The sequence below is a fragment of the Silene latifolia genome, chromosome 3 (genome assembly GCF_048544455.1).
Source record: "Silene latifolia isolate original U9 population chromosome 3, ASM4854445v1, whole genome shotgun sequence".
Taxonomy (NCBI): domain Eukaryota; kingdom Viridiplantae; phylum Streptophyta; class Magnoliopsida; order Caryophyllales; family Caryophyllaceae; genus Silene; species Silene latifolia.
Genome location: NC_133528.1, coordinates 85,817,061 through 85,826,300, shown reverse-complemented (window position 1 = coordinate 85,826,300; position 9,240 = coordinate 85,817,061). Strand labels below are relative to the sequence as shown.

The window sequence follows — 9,240 nt, the reverse complement described above, 5'->3', positions numbered from 1 at the left end:
ATGTTGTGATTGGTTTAGAAATTTTTTTGAAATTACAGGTTTTGTCTAGTTGAACCAATTACAAACATATCCTGTCAGTTTTTCTGTAGAATTTACGCGTTTATTTATCGCTAATTTTTAAGGGTGTCACAGTTGGTATCAGAGCCTATTGCTCCCGAAGCACGTTTGTGCACCCCACTTAAAATCACTTGACCTTTAAATAATAAACTTGAGAGATGGGTAGGATGGGTAGATTTAGGATTTTATGTGGTAGTCTGTTTGTGATTGCTAATTGTTAGGTACTAATTAATTTTCTCTTTTGTAAGATGGCTCCGCCAAGAAGGGACATTGATGATGCTATCTTATTAGTTCTTACTCAAATTCTCCAAAATCAACAAAATCAACAGAATCAACAAGCTCCTCCTCCTCCGCCTGCTGAGGGTACTCCAGGCACCTATACTTGGGTGGCTAACCAATTAACCCGAATCAACACTCCCACTTATGGTGGAGAGATTGATCCAGCTGCTCTTACAGGGTGGTTTCGGGAGTTGGAGAAAAGCTTTACACTGTATGATGTCAAGGAGGAACATAAAGTGAAGCTAGCCTCTCACTTCCTAGTACGAGAAGCAGATCGATGGTGGTCCATGACTGGGCCTATCGTTTCAGCTGAACCGGGATTTGACTGGGTACGTTTCAAGGAGTTAGTGGAGGCCCGTTTCTATCCGCAAGAGCTGAAACAGCAGAAGTTGAAGGGATTCATGGAGTTGAAGCAAGGAAGCCTTCTTGTTCAGACCTTCACTGATAAATTCAATGAGTTGGCTCATTATGCCACTAGATTAGTGAAGGATGACAATGAAAAAGCCTTCTTTTATCTTGAAAAACTCTCTCCTAAGATCAAAAGCATGGTCCGTCGAGACTCCACTAGCTTTGTTTCAATTTACAACGATGCTTTGTGGGCTGAGAACTCATTGAAAGAGATTGAAAATGAAGCTCGTGCAACCAGTTCTAATCTTGGCAAGAGGCCTTTATATCCATCTTCTAGGCCCTTTACTCCTTCACCTAGGTTTATCTCTTCTCCCTCTGACTCAAACAAGAGGAGATTTGTTTCTAATGTGCAAGCTAACCGGGGTGGTCAATCTTCAGCTTTTAATGATAACAAAAGGTACTAGAGACCGACTGTGCTATAACTGCAAGAAACCAGCACACCCTGGTAAATGCTTTGTTGATCCTATCATATGTTTTTCTTGTAACAAACCGGGCCACAAGGCCAATGTTTGCCCGGAGAGGAAGGTGACGGCTCCTACTACTCCTGCCGCTCCAGTGAGGCCAGTGAGGCCGAAGGGCCGTATCTTTGTCATGAGTCGAGCTGAAGCTGAGGCACATCCTGATATCATTACCGGTACATTTTCTATTTTTGATGCTCCTTGTTTGGTACTATTTGATACGGGTGCCTCTTTATCTTTTATTTCAATGAAACTCTCCACTAAATTATCACTTGAATCATCACAAGAAGAAAGCACATCTATATCCTTACCCTCTGGGGATGTCTTTTCCTGTTCTAAAATCTATCCGGAAGTCCCTATTTCTATTATGGGATCTATATTTCCAGCAAATCTTTTCCAATTTCCACTTGAAGAATTTGATGTCATTTTGGGCATGGATTGGTTACATACTTATCATGCTCGATTTGAATGTCGAGACCAGAAAATAATTCTTACAAGCCCTTCAGGTCACCGTGTGTCTTATCAAATGGTTAAAAGACAAACCGGTACTAAATTAATTTCTGCTATGAAGTTTGTCAATGCGATGAAAAAGGGTCATCAAGCCTTTTTGTGTATGGTGACTTCTTCTGATTCTTCCTCTCTACCTCCTAAGGAGAACATTCCTGTTGTATGTGAATTTCCCGATGTTTTTACTGATGAGCTACCGGGAATTCCTCCTGAAAGGGAAGTTGAATTTGCAATTGATCTTATTCCTGGTACCGGCCCTATTGCTAAAGCTCCTTATAGGCTGGCACCGTCTGAAATGAAAGAGTCAAGACTCACCGGATGACTTGATTGCCAAAGGTTTTATTCAACCTAGCTCTTCACCTTGGGGTGCTCCTGTTCTCTTTGTAAGAAAGAAGGATGGATCTATGCGATTATGCATAGATTATCGTGAACTTAACCGAGTTACTATCAAGAATAAATATCCTCTTCCTAGAATTGATGATCTTTTCGACCAACTCCGTGGTGCTTCTACTTTTTCTAAAATTGATCTTCGTTCGGGCTATCATCAAATTCCAGTCCGAGAAGTCGATATTCCTAAAATCGCCTTGATGCGAGATATGGTCATTACGAGTTTACGGTGATGCCATTCGGTTTGACCAATGCTCCAAGGTATTCATGGATCAGATGAATCGTACTTTCAGAGAACACCTCGACAAATGCGTTGTAGTGTTCATTGATGACATCTTGATCTATTCTAAATCTGAGGAAGAACATATCCAACACCTTCGTGTTATTTTAGAGATTCTACGCCGTGAAAAATGGTATGCTAAATTCTCTAAATGTGAATTCTGGTTACCTAAAGTGACCTTCCTTGGGCACGTCATTTCAAAAGAGGGCGTTATGGTAGATCCTGCCAAAATTGAAGCCGTTGTTGATTGGAAAAGTCCAACCAATGTTTCTGAAATCCGTAGTTTCCTTGGCTTGGCGGGTTACTATCGGCGATTTGTGAAGGATTTTTCAAAGATTGCTAGGCCGATGACTCGATTCTTTGAAGAAAGAGTCTAAGTTTGTGTGGTCTGAAGAGTGTGAAGATGCCTTCCAGGAATTGAAAAAGAGGTTGACTACCGCTCCGGTGTTGACCTTACCTGAAGAAGGAGTGGACTTTGATGTATACTGTGATGCTTCTAAGCATGGTATAGGTTGTGTCTTGATGCAAAAAGGGAAAGTCATTGCTTATGCCTCTCAACAGCTTAGAGTTCATGAAGTTAACTACCCGACTCATGATCTTGAATTAGCTGCGGTGGTGCATGCTTTGAAGATTTGGAGACACTACCTCATTGAAGTCCATTGCAACATCTACACCGACCACAAGAGCCTGAAATATCTCTTTACCCAAAAAGAACTGAACATGAGACAAAGAAGATGGTTAGAATTGGTGAATGACTATGATGTCGATCTAATTTATCATGAAGGAAAAGCTAATGTGGTGGCTGATGCTCTTAGCAGAAAATCCTGTCATTCTTTGAACTCTTTTCGGGACTTACCTCCTGAACTTGCTTTGGAACTTCAAAAACTAGGAATAAGCCTTGTAAAAAGGGGCTCTCATCATCTTGATGCCATGTCAGCTGAACCTGACTTCCACCGTGAGATCCGTACTTGCCTTTCTGATGATCCTACTTTCAAATCCATTCGAGCTAAAATTCAACTTGGGCAAGCTAAGGATTGTAAAATTGATGATGATGGGTATCTTCGTTATCATGGTAGAATCTATGTTCCGAGTGCAGCCGATTTGAGAAAAAGAATTCTTGATGAAGCACACCTCTCTCCTTACTCCATTCATCCGGGAAGTACCAAAATGTACAAAGATTTGAGATTGCAATTCTGGTGGCCTAGGATGAAGATTGAAGTTATGGAGTATGTCAGTAAATGCCTCACCTGCCAGAAAGTAAAGATTGAGCATCAAAAGCCCGGGGGTTTGCTTCAACCCTTGGATGTTCCTCTTTAGAAATGGGAGTCTATATCCATGGATTTTGTGATGGCTTTACCCAGGACTTCCACTGGGAAGAATGCTGTTTGGGTGATTGTGGATCGATTGACTAAATGTGCTCGGTTTATTCCCATCAAAGAGACTTGGAGGTTAGAAGTTCTAGCTGGTGCCTATGTGAATGAAGTAGTGCGCTATCATGGGGTTCCTAAAGATATAGTTTCAGATCGAGACCCTCGATTTTGTTCTCGTTTCTGGACTGCATTACAGGAGGCCTTGGGTAGTAAACTATTGATGAGCACTGCTTTTCACGCTGCCACTGATGGTCAAACTGAGAGAACAATTCAAACTTTAGAGGATCTTCTTCGTGCCTGTGCTTTAGATTTCCAAACTTCTTGGGAGAAATGTTTACCCTTGGTTGAGTTTTCTTACAACAACAGCTATCAAGCCTCCATTAAAATGGCACCATATGAAGCTCTGTATGGTAGAAAATGCCGTACTCCAGTCTGTTGGGATCAAACCCAAAATGTTCCAATGTTAGGACCTGATTTGGTGACCGAGTCCATTGAACAAGTTAAGATCATTCGGGAGCGGATGAAGGCCGCTCAGGACCGTCAAAAATCATATGCTGATGTCCGTCGTCGACCACTTTCTTTTGAGGTTGATGATCAAGTATTCCTTAAAGTGTCACCTATGAAAGGGGTGAAACGGTTTGGCGTAAAAGGGAAGCTGAGCCCTAAATATATTGGACCTTTTCGGGTGATTGAAAAGATTGGTCCTGCTGCTTACCGTTTAGAATTGCCCCCAAATCTGAGCAAGATTCACAATGTCTTCCATGTTTCTCAATTGAGGAAGTACATTAGTGACCCTAGCCATATCATTCAAGGAGAGATTCTTGAATTGGAGCCTAACTTGGTGGTTGAAGAAAGGCCAATTCGGATTCTTGAAAAAGCCAACAAGCAACTTAGGAGCAAAGTTGTACCTTTAGTCCGTGTTCTTTGGCGTTGTGGAAATGTCGAAGAAGAGACTTGGGAAACTGAAGCTTCTATGTTAGCTAAATATCCTGAATTATTCTCGTAAGGTATTCCTTTTCTTACTCTTTTTCCGAGTTACTAAGCCATGTTTAATCATAATTAGTAAAGATATTATTCTTACTATAGAACTTTAAACTAAAAGTTTGAAAATGCTTTTATGATTTGCAATGGTTTTAACATTAGAGAATGTTAAATCTCGTTGTTGGTGACGTCCCAATAATGGGTTTTCTCATTTATTGGTGTAGAAATATTTTTTTTATGTTTTGATATGAATGTGGATGTTCTTGTCTGATCAACAAGAGTATCACCGTTTCATTGAAAAGATACCTATATTTTCTAATAACTATAATTTCTCCTTCTAAGTTTCGAGGACGAAACTTTTTAAAAGGAGGGGTGATTGTAACGCCCCGTAATTTCGGGCCGTTAATATATTTCGGAAATAATTTGTTAATCAAATAAAATTTGATATTTAAGTATTTAAAGTAAAAAAAAATAATTCAAAGAAATATAATTTTATTATATTTTGAAGAAAAGTATTTATTTTGATAGTTTCGAAATGTTTAAAAATAGTTTAAACCGTGTAAAAATCTTTTATTTCGAAATAAGGGCTTATCGGGGGGAAATGACAATTCTTTTGAACATTGGGTAAACGAATTTGGAAATGGGTCGTATGAGTATTCAATTTTCTTGTAATCTAGTGTTTAAGAACTTTGGTCTTGTCGGAATTTGCATTTGACCTACGGTTTTAATTATTATCGAAACGAGCCAAAACCGACTCGTAAAAATCCCGACTCAAACCCGCTCTCTTCCTTTCTTTCTCCCCTAACCCGCGGCACCCCTTCCCCTTTTTCTTTTTTTTTCTGATTTTTTTTCTTTCCTTCATCTTCTTCAACATACTAAACCCAAACCAAACACCATTTTATACATATTCAAGCCAAAATTCGTCATAACTTCCTCGTTTCTTGACGGATTTTCACGAAATTTACATTTCCGGAATCCCCTCGTCGAGATCTATAACCTTGTATGTTTTAATTTCAGTTTTCATTAAGTTGTTTCAAGACGAAATTCGGTAATTTCGGTATTTTTTTATGCTTATTTTTGTGTTTTATTTGTTTATTTAGGTGAAGAATTGGAAGACGAGTTTGGGGACTCGTATATTGTCGAGGATAGCGGCTAGTGCTTGTTAGGGTTTGGTTTTTAAGGTGCTAATTGCTCATTTTCTAGCTTAAGGTAACATATTTCGAGTTACTCGACGAATAATCGTCACAATCTTTGTTGTTTTTGTATGTTTGGTGATTTTTGTTTGAGTAGAAATTTTCACATGATAAATTTGATGCATGCATGCTTAATTTATGTCTTTTGTTAGTATAAGTTAACATAGTTGTATTGGGAACGATTAATTAGTGTTCAGACGATGTTATAATGAACAAAAATGGAAAAAAAGAGGAGTAAGGGTGGCGGCGGCGAGCCGGGCAGTTGCAGCTGACCCGGTAGGCCACGGCTGGCCCGGTCGGCGGCTGTTGCTTGTTTCGCGGTTTTCCATGCATTGTTCGTCATTTTAGGTTCATTAATGATATAATTAGAATAAGTAATGTATGGGTAAACTTTTGAATTAAATCAAGTTAGTAGTAAAAATTATGTTAAAGGTAAAAATTATATTTATTTTGGTAGTTGCACATGTTAGTATAGGTTAGAAAATGAAATTGTAAAGATTAGGCTCAGAATGAATTATATAGCGATAATTGTAATGTTTTGTTGGTTGTCCGAAAACTGAGCCTTAGTCCCTTTGATCGATGCGATGTCGATTAATTGAGTGATTGGTCACCCAATTTAACCCGCACTGCCGCAGGTCAGGGTTGCGGGTAAAAATTCGGTTGAATGAATTAGATAATCGGCCTTTTTCTTGTTTTAGGCCATTTATTATATCTCTATTTCACATGTGTAGTTAGTTGAATTTAAGTAGCTTCTTATATTATAGAAACGGCTCTAGATTCCCTGAAGCCTTTAATATGGTTAATATTGTTAGAACTGGAAATTGGTATTGAATACCTATTGAGGATACTGTTGGATTGTTTGCTGAATAGACATTTATATAGCCTTTCACATGATAGAATGTTAGCATTTATGTTGGTAAGCTGGACTCTCTGCCCTCTTATGGTTAAGTGGGTGTCTTACTTGTCTTGTGTGGTGTGGGCTAAAGTATTCAAGCTGGGACTAGCTGGGACTAGGTCCTAGGTGAGTATTTCGGCCTTCATCATAGATAGGTCTTTATAGTCTTTGACGAGTATATGTTCACTGCTTGATAGCCTTTGTGTTCCTGACTAGTGGATTTATATCCAAGTTGGGGCATGACCTCGTTACTTATTTTGAGAGTAAGTGGTCAGCTTAAGTACTAGCCAACCCTTTGGTGGACTCCTTAGGGTACTCACTTTGTTTTAGAAAAATTGTGGGTCTTGGGTGCGGTGGTGTGTATCCGCATGTCTAGGTCTGCGCAGATTTTAGGCTAGGGTTGTGTTGTGTCTTGGCCATGTTTTATTAATATTAACCGCTGAGCCAAGATACCGGTTTGAATACCTTCCCTACCTCGTGGTATAGACTCGAGTTACAAAGTGACTATTGACCGTACTAAGAACTTATGCCTGTCTTTGATATATTGCCCTTTCTTGTATGGTGATTTTATGAATTGTAATAGGTGAGATATAAGCCGGTTACAATTGATAAAGTTTGGATTACAATTTGTTATATGTTTCACATGATAGTTTAAATTGGTCAAATTAGTATTCATATGTTATAATACTTGGAAATTATTTTAATTGTCATATTGTTTACATGTTTTACTACATGTTACATTAATTATGACGATTCGTGGCTGGGAGGACTCGAAGTTACTCCCCACTGAATTGTGGCTTTCGTGTTTGTATAAAATGCGATTGACAGGTTGTTGATGCTTTGTTGGGGTCACGGACGAGCTAGTGAGCATAAGGAACCTTGGACCTAGTTTTGGCTATTCTTATAGTAAACCTTTTAACTTTTGGTTTTGTATATATTTGAAGGGACATATGTCTCCCTTTTCTATTTTGGGTTTGTATCATTACATTTTCTTATCGTTAGCTATGGCATGTAAATTAGTTCATTAGCATTGCAGGTTTTGGCACCCGCCTCTTGGGAATGTTGGAAATGTTGTGATTGGTTTAGAAAATTTTTTGAAATTACAGGTTTTGTCTAGTTGAACCAATTACAAACATATCCTGTCAGTTTTTCTGTAGAATTTACGCGTTTATTTATCGCTAATTTTTAAGGGTGTCACAAGAATATTCCATTTGATCAATACGGATTCCTGTGCCCCTATGTTTTATCTTTATTTATTCCGGATTTCTCGTTCGAAGAACGGGTAGATTATATTGCTCAGCAATAGGCGACAACCAAGAAGCTGATTTTTGGCGCTTATAATGAAAAAGGGTAATAAACAAATTAATATTACGTTTCCCCCTACAATTGCATTTTCATAACTAATATATGTACTTGTTAATAATGATGATGTCTCTTGATGTAGGACTCATTGGGTGCTAGCAGCCATCATGCCGACAAGGAAAAAAGTATTCTGGTTGGACTCTATACATCATCCACCAAGCGAGACTTTTAAGCGCTTGATTAATAAGTAAGTTTATAATACTGATTTATTTATAATAACATTAAGTTTCAATTTTTATTTATAGAAAAAAGCTCATTTTTGCCCCTAAAAAAATGAGTTTCTGCCTCCTTTTTTATTTTTAAAAAAAGGGCCTTTGAGAAGAGAAGAGCAAACGAGCGGATCAACCCAGAAAGATTCGATGTTGGCCCCGATTTTATTACGATAACAGGGGTACGTGCTCAAATACAATAACATTAAGTGCAAAAATCATGTTTTAATACTAATACAATACCTAAAGTTCAAGATTCCGATGTGAGCCTTCTCTCGTCTGTTTGTTTTTATGTAATAATAGGCCCCTCGCCACCCGGATAGCATACAATGTGGATACTACGCTTGTCGGTTCATGTTGGAGATTATTAGGCGAAGATATATCATTATTCCAGAAAAGGTTAGTAATTTAATAATGTGTTTATTACTTTTTTTAAATTAGAGCTAATGTTGTCTTGCTTGCTGCTATATATACCATGATGTTGCTATGCAGTAATTGATGTTGTTACAATAATGTCTTCTCTTTGTTTTTTCCGCAGTATGTAATCAACCCGTCACAACAGATTGAGGAGTACTCAAGTATAGATATAGACGAGGTAAGGGACATGTTGGGCAAATACGTCTTAGAAAATAGAAATGCATGATACTCAGAGTTTAGATCAACTTATTAGTAAATTTTTTGTTGAAGTTAGGGAATGATTAGTTCATGTAAATTCAACTCCTTGTAAGTGTATATATATATATGATGTGTTTGTTGTGGTTGAATTGAATCTATTGAGTTCGATGAACCCACCGTGATTTATCTTTGGTCTTTGGTATACGGTCTTTGATATATGCAGGTTTTTGAATGGCATG

The 9,240-nt window shown here is 38.2% G+C and overlaps 1 long non-coding RNA gene across 1 annotated transcript; it reads left to right on the top strand.

Moving 5' to 3' along the window:
• The first annotated feature begins 5,853 nt into the window (after positions 1-5,853).
• LOC141646165 (uncharacterized) lies at positions 5,854-7,845 on the top strand. Its single transcript, XR_012545395.1, has 2 exons — positions 5,854-5,936; positions 7,644-7,845. It is a non-coding gene; the product is annotated as an uncharacterized LOC141646165 (long non-coding RNA).
• The last annotated feature ends 1,395 nt before the right edge of the window (positions 7,846-9,240 follow it).